General features: G+C 38.5%; 1 protein-coding gene across 5 annotated transcripts in view; it reads right to left on the bottom strand.

Moving 5' to 3' along the window:
* Positions 1 to 12,482, bottom strand: part of NYAP2 (neuronal tyrosine-phosphorylated phosphoinositide-3-kinase adaptor 2) — a 144,789-nt gene that overhangs the window by 109,135 nt on the left and 23,172 nt on the right. The window lies entirely within an intron of this gene.

Genomic DNA, 12,482 nt, shown 5'->3' with positions numbered 1-12,482 from the left:
CAAGCATCCCCTTGTCCATAGCCTAAAACTCCACATTATATCTTGCAAGTCATTCCACACATCCTATCCTATATATAAAAGGTCACATTTGACCAAGCTATCATTGATCACACATCTGCACAATTTTATCAATTGTTAGAGATTATATTAGTAGTTTCATATAGCAGCATGCAAATCTTTTTGCCCTAGTTCAGCTTCTTTCCAACAAAGCCAAACCAGTTTAGAGCAGAAAGGTGAAAAGATAACGCTCATCTGTTAGATGAGACAAACATAGGAGATGCCTCTTCTTTTTGTTTCCATACTTAAAGATCAAGGAGAATGTACATTGGTACGGAGAGGTTGTTTAATTATACAATAGCTACGGAGAGATAACAATCTCTTTCAAGTGCTTTAACTTCTGTGCCACTTTCTCAAGTGAAAAAGGAAGAAAGATACTCATCACTTTGAATGCTGCCAGCTTAGATCTGGGGGAGGAGACAAGGGGGAAGAATGTCACACTGAGGAAGATATATATTCAAATTGATTAATAAATGTAAACACATCATTAGATTAAATAGCAGGTTAGTTTCCTGACAGCTAGGTTGTCAGGAGTAAAGAAAAGAAAGAAAGAAAGATCACAAAAAACCAAACAAACAGCAGTTAAAATGCTAGAGTTATTTGGAGCTTGGTGCTGCTTCTATTTGAGTGGGTGAGAACCCTTCCATCAACTGGATGCAGCAGGAGCTAGCCCTGGGTTGTTTTCTGCAAATTCTTTGTGTTGGTGTCAATTATCCAATTCCTACTTTATTCAGTTTATGCATAATTAGAATCTAATTTTTAGCCACATAGTGATTCCTTCTTCCCTCTCCAGGATTAGGACCCAGTGTTCTTTCATGAGGGATTTCTTGTTTTAAGAAGGTTATTCTGGGCTGGAGTAGGTAGGTATATCCTCCTGCTAGCTACAGAAATATTATCATTTTCAGCTATAGAAATATTTAGGAGTAGTCAGGGAGGAGGAAAGTTCTGCAAATGTCCTGAACTAATCAAATCTGGCAAAACAAAAAAGGATACATTTTAGATGGATATCTTCTTGAACAGGGAAGGCAGAGTACACTAACAGCATTTTTTGCTTCCACTGAAATCCTTTAGAAATGTGTATTCTCAGTAGGCAAACTATAAACTTTAAAACAAGTCTTTAGAAAAGAAAGAAAATCTAGAGCAAGAACATGAAGAAATGAAAATAACTCCATTGTCTCTGTTATTTACCAAGTGATTGAAAATCTCCAGCTGTGAATGTCCATTCAAAAGCTCATATATTTTTTAGACATAAGGATGGCTGAATTTAGTAAAAAATATGGACTGATAACCTAAGCAATGGAAGTATTGCCAATTCAATTACACAGCTGATTAGCACCCAGTAAAGCAGAGGGAGAAGGAAAAGATCATTTAAGCACAATATGTGAGAGGGCATAAAAAGTGATCCCTTTTCTTGAGGTCTCCAGATCTGATCAAGCAATCTTCAGTTACTGCTTACAGTATTTTGGGCTTTTCCATGATGCATATATATATTCAATCTTATATACAAGATAAAGGCCTATACCTGTTTTTAAATGAAATGTTGCTTAATTAAAGGTTTTTTATTAAATAGTATATCATTTCTATGTGCCATATGACACACATGGTTTGATTATCACAGCAATAACTTACATTTATCTGTGTACTTGCAAATACTCCCTAGAGTCCCATGAAAGGGCATACGGCATAATGGCATCTCTTCAACATTATTAGTAGTAGTACATACTAAAGTATTGAAGGCGAACTGAGGGCTTGTGAAAGATGAGCCCTTTAATATAGATGCTTGCTTTTCCATTTCAAACATAAACAGTGATACAAAAGATGGTACATTATTCATCATTTTACAGTGAGGGTGAAGCTTTAGGAAGCACTAGTTTTGGCAGCAAAACTGGTTTAAGAAGTTCTACCTGCCCTTTTCTTCTTTCATACAACCCTTTTATTTGGAGGCACAACAGAAAATCCTTCTCAGTAAACATACTGCTCCAAGTGTGATGTGTTCCTACCTTGGAAGGCTTAATTCTAGACATGAGAAAATATTTCTCATAACTATCCAATCCCACTCCAGCAGAACAACTGGTTGCATCTTATTTGGAAAACACAGCTTCATTTCTGTGGCTCAGAGACTGGCAAAGCTTATGCGAGCACCTAATAGGCAGTGAAATCTGAATGCAGAATTAGATATTTCATTAAATTTTCCCAAATGTTTGAGACCTGTCTGGATTCAGGGAATTATGACTCAAGGCCAAACACCAAGGTTGAGTGCCTAAACTCACATATGGGATATGTTTCTAATCCAGAAACTGGGCTAATGTCCAATGATGGCAATGGGGATGTTCATTTATTTTCTCCTTCCCAGTGTAGAACCAGTGGATGTGAAGAAGGGAACTATTTCCAAACACACCTGCAAAAATTGCTGTCTGATACAATGATGATAACAGGTCACCATGTTGTGTCTGACACCAAGTAGGTATGGTCGTCACAAAATTATACCTTTACCTGGTAACAGAAATCTCCAACTTCCATACTAGTAGGTCAGAGGCATCCAGGCCTCCTGAAGAAGTTATCCAGACTCTCCTCTTGACATTACAAATACTACATAGAAAGAGAGACACAGGCTGAGGAATGCAACTTGAACAATGTCACACATCTCACAGGACTTCTGGGCTGTATCCTTTCTCTCTGATTTAATTCTAGCATCCAAATATAAACTCAAATAGCCAGTGCCTCAGATTTTCTCCTGAGCCGTACTCAATGCCCAGGCCTTCAGAAGTGCCATTCTAGCGTGAAGCTTGTGACTGTTTTTAATCTTCCTTAGATGATGGTGCAGTTGTATAAATACCAGACAACCTTAGTATTTATTGCTTTCCAAACAGGAATAATTAGGATGTGTGCAACTTTTTCTCATCAAGAATATGAATATTAGTAACTCCAGGACTCTACCTATGGGTGTATACACAAAAGATGGGGTTTGCTTATGTCTCCAAATGTCTGGTGCACAAGATATCTGATGCCTACAATAACAAAAAACCTGGGACACTGAACATACAGATATAACTAGCAGTTTTACAACATATTCTACTTCCCCTCACAATAAAACTCAGTATCACTTTGAAACAGACCAGGGTTAACAGTCTGTTAACCCAAACTACTGATAAAAAGGTCTGTTGCCTCAAAATTTACATCTCAACAGCTACTTAAGGAGTACCTTGTCAATCCCTTTTCATAACTCATCTACTCTCTATAATGAATAGAAAACTGAAAATTTGTCTCCAGTTGTTTTCCTACAGGCTAATGGAAATAATGGCATCTGAACTTTAGTCTCCCCCAGAATCCTCAATTAAGGAATGATACCTCCCTTTTATTTAGATGTTTTCCATTATTAAAAACAAGCCTGGCAAGACCTAAAGGAATTAAAACAGTTTGAGACTCCTAAAATGATCAACGGCCTCTGAGCCAGCAGCTTTCAGCTTAAGATGATGAAGAAGAAAAAAAATAAAGGAGCATTACTCAGGAAGTACACAGGATACATCACACCACTGCCACATGGGCTGAGTGAAAGGACCCGTAGGCAGGACACTTGGTGCATCCCTCACATGCCACCATGGCCCCATCATATGTACAGCACAACCAGTCAGACATAGTCCCTTCTGCAAGTAGTTCATAGTTTGAATAGAGGAAGCAGGCAAAAAGGGAAGAAGGAAAGGAAAAGAGTTTTAATGATTTTAAAGTCATATTTTGTAACAGTGGCAGAGACAGAAGTAACTCCTTCTCTCCAAAGCCCTACTTTGGTAACTTTTTGCCTCCTAGAGTGCTGCTTATGGCAGGGGAGACCAAACAACAGTCTCTCCAACCTTGTTCCTCTGACTAACAGGATACTCCCCACACTTTAACCTCTTGTCTAACTTAAAAGGGGCTGAGGATTTCTTTACCATCAGCTCAAACCCTCATATTGATGACTTTTGAAACATAAATAATAATAAAAAAGATCTCCTGGAAATTATTTATCTCCCTGTACCATCTCCTACTCCTCACCCCTTTCCCCTTCCCCAACACCCTGCTCTCCTGGAAGCCAGGTGAATCACAGTTTTCATGAAGACGAAAACATCAAAGAAGCACATGCAAAAATTCTGTTGAACAGAATGGGAAAATAAAAAAAGGAAGAAGAGAGGGCTAATTAGGAAGTAGGCATTAAAACATTTCCTGAGAAAAATGTGTGCAGAACTGGACAACACTAGAAGTTTGGACTTACAATTCTTAAGCAGAATAGTCCCAACTGAACCTCGTCTTTGTGGGCTTCTGCTTGAAGATATAAGCAGCTACAGACCCACCAATGCTTTTGTGTTAAAAGCAACATTGGCAAAGACATGGATACTCTTTGTCTCATACAGGAAAGGTATGCCATTTCTTTGCAAACTATTCAATGTTATCTACTACCATCCAACTTGCGTACAGTAAGAAAATAAAACCAAACACCATGATCACACACTAAGAATAACAAACACAAAACAACTCACGGGTACTCTATAGGCTGAAATTTGTTTGCACAAAGTATTCAGTGAGCACTTATGAATAATTAATGCATTGTGGAAGTCACGATCAGCTTATGAATGATTTATGAACTGAAATATGGGCTGAATTTGTCAGATAACCTTATTTTCCACAAATCACTCAACCATCTCTTACATTAAATGGTACCAACTGGTTTCCAAATAGCCCTACCTGCAAAATATAATCTCTGCTTCTGTGGCACAAGAAAACCTTTTTAAACAAATTTCAGGAGACCTTCCATAATATCGTTTGTCAAAGCTTTGCTTGAAAAACAAGTAATTATCTAGAACCAATACTAATGCTGTGCTATATTTTAATTACCAAAGGCTATAACATGACAGTTTGGAACCTACCCTATCAATCCCAAGTCTGCAAAGAGAATATGGGTGGAAATTACCTATCACATAATACTTTATAGACTAGGAATAGTCCTGACAATCACAGTGCCTTTAAAAGGAATCATTATTTTTGAGTGAGCTGTCTGAGAGAGAAAGAATAACTAAAACAACCACAGCAAGTGAATGACCATGATCAGAAATTGAAAATATTTAATTTTGAAGCATTGTTTAGGAAATTAACTCAAACTTGTCAGTTTATAACATAGCCTTATTTCTTCAAGATTTTGCTCTAGAGCCAGTTTAACCAAGGAATCTGAAAGTAATTTATCAGTACATACAAAAGACTTCCACATCGTAGGTAGTACTGGTACACAGAAACTGTCCTACTGGATCAGACCCAAAGTCTAGCTAGCCTGTTCTCTTTGATGACACCCAAGGTTTACAGAAAGCTGTAAAAAACCTGCAGTAAGAAGCAAGATCTCCATCATGCTCATAACAGCAGAAAGGCAAGTTGCTCCTCTTGGCCCAATTCCACCTTGGTGCCAAGAGGCATACGGAAGCTGTCGTCACTGCATCCCTCCAGATCTCAGGCTCTGCTTATCTCTTGACTCTTTCACAGCAGCCACAAGGCAGAATGAGATTCCTCTTAGTGCCCTCTTTTCCCAAACCACCCCACAAAGCCAGGAAAATTTGGCTGAGGGTGAATCAGGGAACATTCTTTCAAAAAGCATTATGATTTTATGAGTAATCCCTCTAACATACAGACAGCAGCAGGTTTAACACACCATTACTGTCAAATGGCACACCGGGCCTACTGCCTTAATTTAATGCTCTTGATTTGCTGAGTGAACACTAGGATGCACACAGCCTGATAGCCATCGCACGCGATGTCAGCAGCCACTTTGGTTGTTCCTTCACAGTCTGTCACACCTTCAAAGAAAAGAGACGTGAAACAGCTGGTGTATGCATCAGCCTAAGAAGGAACAACTTCTCAGGTGGGATTTCATCTCCCTTGGGTGGAACAACTCCACATGGTGGAAAGCCACTAATGATCACGAAGTGCTGAGATGAGAAAGGCAACTTGATTGTACTGTATTTGTTGCTTGCTTATGCAATTGTAAGGAAGGATTGCTGCAGTATTGCTAAAAGACCTGGAGTGCTCACGGCCTTTTGTTTTGCTTATTACAATCTCTGACAGTTTCAGCAGCATGATGGTCATAGCAAGCAGCAAGGACTGAACTATTTATTTGGAGTACAGATGAATAATGAAGCATTCTACGTCAGCATTCTTACTCTAATAGCACCAAAATGCAACAGGCTACTCTCAAATAAACCATACAGAGATGAGAAAATAGCATTTCCCCAATAATTTATTACAAATAAAGTTCAGGAATGAGTTCATCCCAAATGTTACACTCCAGCAAATACAGGAAGCTGCATTAGATCTGGTGTTAGCCCTCACTGCTTCAGGACAAATTGCAGGTTTGGGAAAAGTGGGAGAAGGTATTAAAGATTTTTGGAAACAGTTGGAATCAATTTTTGGCTTCTCATCTGGACAAATACAATGAAATCAAAGTGGAAGCAAATTTAACATATTCTGCAGAGGTGCTTCATTCTCTTTTTTTACAACTACCATCCCAAGTTAACAGGTATTCTAACATGGTTGAGACATGATTATTGTAATAGGATGTATTATTAGCATGGTCAGGAAATGGTTCACTCGAGGCAATTAGAGGAACAGACATACAAGCCTTCATTATAATTACAAAATTGTAAGGGTTTTTGACCATCTAGGCTTTTTTCCAGTGTGGGTATAGTATGACCTGACCACAGACCCATCACACATTCACATTAAAAAGCAACAAAAAGCATATCAAAAGCATCAGTCTGCAAGAAAGAGGATAAAGAATAAACTGTCTTAATTGTTTCCTTCATGAGTAGGCATAAAGGACCTAAATGAATACCAACACAGCTGTTAGAAGTGGAAACTCCATCTTACAAAAAATGGCCACAGATTGTGTCACGTTGAGAAGACCTCTGTCCTGTTGTTTTGAGGCACTTCATAAATAGAAAAGAAAAAAAAAACAAAAAAACAAAACAAAGGAGATGCCAGAGACTGAGAACTCTACTCCAGAAACCTACTTGCTTTAGGCTGAAAACTACATTTTAAATCATCTATGCAATGAGGTTCTAAAACTCCAGTGGGAAAAAACTGGCTACTTTTAAGATTAAGCTCAATTCACTCCCAAATACTTCATCAGTTTATAAGAGACATTTGTTCGAAAGAATGCACAACTGGATTTCATGTTCCCCTTCTATGTTCAAATGAGTGGGCTCAGAGTGGGGTCTGAGTGCATGCCATAAAAGCCTTAGCCACCACAGGCTCAAAAATGCTCAGATTTGGATATGTTTCACTGTTTCCCATGCATACACAGAGAGAAAGATGAAAAGGACTGGGAAAAGTGATTTGCATCACTTTCAGCAGAAAGTATTGCAAAGAGACAAATGAGGACATAGCAGTGAAAGCAAAGCAACTACAAAGCTTTAGGTGAGGCAATCGGAGAGTATGAATCATCCAAGGAACTTTGCCACTGCTTGTCAAACAAATTACTCATCAAATTACTTCTGCTGGTATTTGACTGTTTCTAATAAATATCCCAAGCTTTAAAAAAAACACAGTGGTAAAACAGCAAGATTAGATATCTTTATATCCTGTAGTCTCGTAACCACAATGAAGAAACTGAAAATTCTTGCAAATTGAAGACATCACTGAGGAGGGAAGGAATCAATTTTGATCAAATAACCTGAAATTTGGTTTAGTTCAAACTAAAAAGAGCTTAATGTTTTGACTTCCTGGAGAAAGAGAGAAAAATAGCAGGCAGTATATTTCTTTCTCAAGCTGTCATTTCATACTCACCCTTCTGAACAAGTTCCACTCACCTTAGCTATCCTAAGGCTACTGCAGCCTTTTAAACCAAAAGCTCTGGCAAGTCTGCGCCATACTGAGACTTGCATCCCCTTGCAAATCCTAACACTAAGTTACTTACAGCCATACAGTAAATGTTCAGGCAATCCTGCACATCCAAGAACCTTCTGTTACAACTTTTAACATGTGGGTCATATAGGTGGAGGCATTTACATTGGGATATAGTGCAAAATTAAACCTGCAAATGGCTGAATCTAAGCACCATCTGCTCATGAATGCAGCTGTGGTTTGCAAAGCCAAGAGATGTCCAACTTCACAAACCAGAAGGTGACTTATATACTGTAAAACCTTGCACTCACCAAAACTGCAACTCTCATCACACACATAAAACTGTCAACACAACAATCAGTTCACTAAACATGAAATATTTGCCATGTTTTGACTTTTACAGGTGGAGTCTAAACTTTGTAGTCCAGGCTGCAGGTCTCAAAGTATTGGGATTGCCCAAAAACAACCTGTATAGGAAATGGCTACTGTTAGCAAACAAGCACCTCAGTTTTCATTATGTGTACATCTGCTCTCCTGCTTTGATCTACATGACCAAAAAATGGGAAAAATAAACCGTCATGTAAATAATAAGTCCAAGACTGTTAATATTGCTAAGTGAGGAAAAAAGGCAAAGCATAGAAAATTAAATGTTTTAAGTGAAACAAAGTTCAATTTGCTCTTCCAACGAAATTAAAAGACCTTCTTTGATGCACAGCCTATCAATGAATTTGCTAGAGAAAGATTATATTGCAGAGTACACCTAAATTAATTTTTATATGTTACTTTTACGTGGTCATTTTGTAGAGACCTTAGCTTCTCTTCTTTGCTGAAAGCTGATAGAAGGTTTCCATATACAACGGAGGACATAGGAGAAAGGACTTCCAGTTCCAAACCAAGAAATGGAAAGGGTGGGTTGTGGGACTGCGAATTGCCAACAGCACATAATTATATCTTACCACTCTGTTCCTTTTGTTTTGGCAGAAAACAGTTGAGAATTTCAGTTCCTCTGCTGGCTCTCTCTGTTCTATTTCTGCTCATTGACTCTGGTGGTGGAGAGTTTCTTCCACAAGGCTGACAAGTACTAAGAAACAAGTGGGACCTTGGATCATGAATATGACTGATGGTTCATAAAGCACATTGAAATAAACATGGATCAACCACTGCTGGCCTTCACGCAATCTTAGTCTATTAGATGTATACTAATTCAGGCCCCCTTTTACTGCCTCTAGACTTTTGTATTGGATTAATATAAGACATACTGCTCAGTTGCCCCCTATGCGCTTCACTGAAAGCCTACATGCTCACATTTTCCTGCTGTCACCAGTGTAGGAACCATAGCAAACCCACAGGACAGAACAAGCATCAAAGGGATATAGCAGATTAAAAGCTGTGCTGTCTTGCAGGGAGAACAGATACAGGTGATCATTTTAAACAAGCAGAATGAAGGGTTTTTTTGCATCTCCTAAGTATCACTCACACATTTATACCAGAGCTTGTCTAGAATCTTCTGACAGGGTACTTTATGTGAAAAAATTATGAAGGATTTTGCTGCAAGCAAGACTTTCTGCAGCCTATGCCAGTTTTAATAGTATTTTATGTTGAAAAACAAACATTTAAAAGCAATCATGTCCACTGAATTAGTGTTCAGTGGTGACATTTGAAGTTTTTAACATGTAGATGTTCCAACAGAAAGTGACCTTTATTTTCAGTATTTTAAAATTGCATATAGAAAAAGAAAAAAAACCAAACTTAGACCTTGCCTTTTAAATTCATTTCACATGAGAAAAAAAAACCGCAATCCAAACAACTCTGGTTTTGGTTTTAGTTGGAAAGAAAAGTTTGGAAGATGTAGAATTTCCTACAGAACAGAATTTTGAAAGTCTACATAATGATTTTTCAGTTTATCACAATTCTTTTGTAGGAGGAAAACATGACTGTGGAGTTGAGAAAAAAATTTCTCATGACAGACTTAATTATTAACTAATGATCTGCAGAGTGAGAAAGCACAGAAAGACAATAGATGCTGGGTTATTATGTGCTACATTTGGTGATATTAGACCAGGAGAATTCTAAAACACTTGAAATATTTTTACTCTTGCGTGATTTATCTGATGTGTTTCTTTGCCTTGCTTTGATCTCACCTCCTTCTAACAACCCTTTTCTCACCATTCTTAAGCTCTGTTCAGTAAGAAGGGAAAGTTGCGGGAATCTGTACCTGCAGCTTTCAAAGCATGTGGCTCCTAACTATCAGCATGGTCTCACTGTGCTGTTCCAATTAGAAATGGAAAAAGCAACATTATGCAATATTTCTGCCATAGTTGACAAGAATACACATGGGCCTAATCCACTTTTCAGGCCTGATAAACAAGCAGCAGAGAGGCTGACAGAAGTTTCTAGTGGAGACAGTTTTTCACAGCCTTCACAGCCCTGTGTCTGCACTGCAACATACAGGCATACATCAGTTACCACTAACCTGATCTTTCCTTCTCTATCAACAGGAGAAAAGCAAATGGTCTCCAGATCATAACTTGGGCAGAGGGCTGGTCTAGCCATCTGTAATGATGCAGCCATGCTGCTGGTGAGTTTGGGCAAGCTTTAAGGCCTGGGAGTGAAGCAGGGAGGGTTTGTTAATAGGAACACTTCCTGTCATTGTCTTCAGAAGAGGCCGTGGTAAAGAAGCAGAGCTCAATCTGAGATTCTGCTACTTTGTTCAGCATCTATTTTCTTGAGGTGTTAGCTTCAACATGGAATTGCCTTCACCTGCAATTTCCTGCTCCAGTATTTGGCTCTGCTTATGACTTGTTAAATCATTGGGCTAATTCAGACACTATAATAAGTGTTTCAAGCAGTATTTGTTTTTAAGAACTAAAATACTGTGTCTGTGTTGCATCACAGTACTGGAAAACTTAATCATCTTCCCTAAATTCTCTGATAACATTTGGGAAATACTATTGTTACTGTAGAAATCAAGGCCATGAATCCATTGCTTGGATATCAACACCAGCCAGAAAGACCAAATGGATCTGATGGAAAGGAAGTGGCACTTGCATTTTTTGCTCATCACCTAGCACTCCACTAGGTGAGCCCAAGAAGTATTTACCTGCCCTCAGTTGGATTCCTTTAATGTTCTCACCTTCAATCTTCCATCAGGCATCAAAGGACAAAAGAGCAGAATTGGAACAAGCTGTCACCTTCTGTGACTACTAGGCCTTTATACCAACAAGCAGATCTGAGATTCTTTACCTTTTACATGGTAGCTGAATTCTCCAATGTATTCAAAGGCTAATACACTGAGAGCCATCATGTTAAACAAAGTAAAGACAACTGTGTAGGAACACTACTGTTAGTCGGCAGAGCTACGTTCCAACCACAAAAAACAACCCCAACTCCTGTAGCAGGTATTTTTACTTAGTTAAATAAAATAGAACCTAGTAGCCTCCAACAGACACCTGGAATTACACACAATGCCTGTTTTAAACACAGTTAATAAGCATCCAAAGAAAGCTCCTGAAGTTACATTCTTCTTTGTACAAATCCCCTTCCTCAGCAGCTGCAGGCCCATGCCAGATGACAGCAGCTCTCTTCTGGAGCTACACACAGTTGCACACAGGTACAAAATGTTGGCTATAGCTCTGAGAAAAACAGCTGTATCTTGTGCCCTGGGTCCGTGCTCAGATGGGACTTGCAGCTGCCACAAAGGAGCTGAGCTGTAGAGCTTGCCATCCAAGCCACCCCCGGTAACGTAACATTGACATAACGTTGTTTCCCAGCCTCCTGCAGTTCCCCGGCCTCAGGGAGCAGGAGGCACTGCAACACTTACATACAAACCAGCTACTGCATAAGCAGTAAATCCAAGTACTGAGCAGCTGGTGTTTGCACTGCCCAGTAAAACTTAATGTACTCAGAAGAATGAGCGTCAGATACAGTGAACATGAAGGCTTGAGCTCAGCAAAGCGCCTCTGCAGATCATGCAGAATTTGACCACAAGCCATAGAAACAATCAACACAGGTTAGTGCAACTTTGTGAAACCAAACTGATATAATTAAGTATCAAAGAAGTACAACAAATCTGTCAGGCATATTAAAGGCCATCAGGTATACTGACAGCTTTTTCCACCAAAAGCAAAAGCATTTTACTCTGTCTTAATACAAAATACCATGGTAGAAATGATACGGTATGGAAGGATAAAAGATTTTTTTTAATTATACAAAAAAGTAATTGCAAAATATTGTTTAACTAATAAAGAAGACCTTCTATACGCCATTTAAACATGGAATTGACCTTGGGGTAGGAGGTTAGTGTGACTATATACAGCACTAGAGGACACACTAGAATAAAACACAAATTATGCATTATCTCATGAACTAGACTACTGTAGTTAACACATATCTGTAAACTAACTGTTAATGTGCATTGGACAATTATTTACATTTCTTTAATTAAATAAAAATATAAACATCCATATATTCCATTAAAAAAAATTACGGTCTCCTTTGCAAATAACTATCAACTAAAATGGCTAGTCCTCATAATAAAATTATAAAAGGCATGATTATCACCAGTATCT

This window comes from Strix aluco, chromosome 9 (genome assembly GCF_031877795.1).
Source record: "Strix aluco isolate bStrAlu1 chromosome 9, bStrAlu1.hap1, whole genome shotgun sequence".
Taxonomy (NCBI): Eukaryota; Metazoa; Chordata; class Aves; order Strigiformes; family Strigidae; genus Strix; species Strix aluco.
This window is presented reverse-complemented; position numbering and strand designations above follow the sequence as displayed.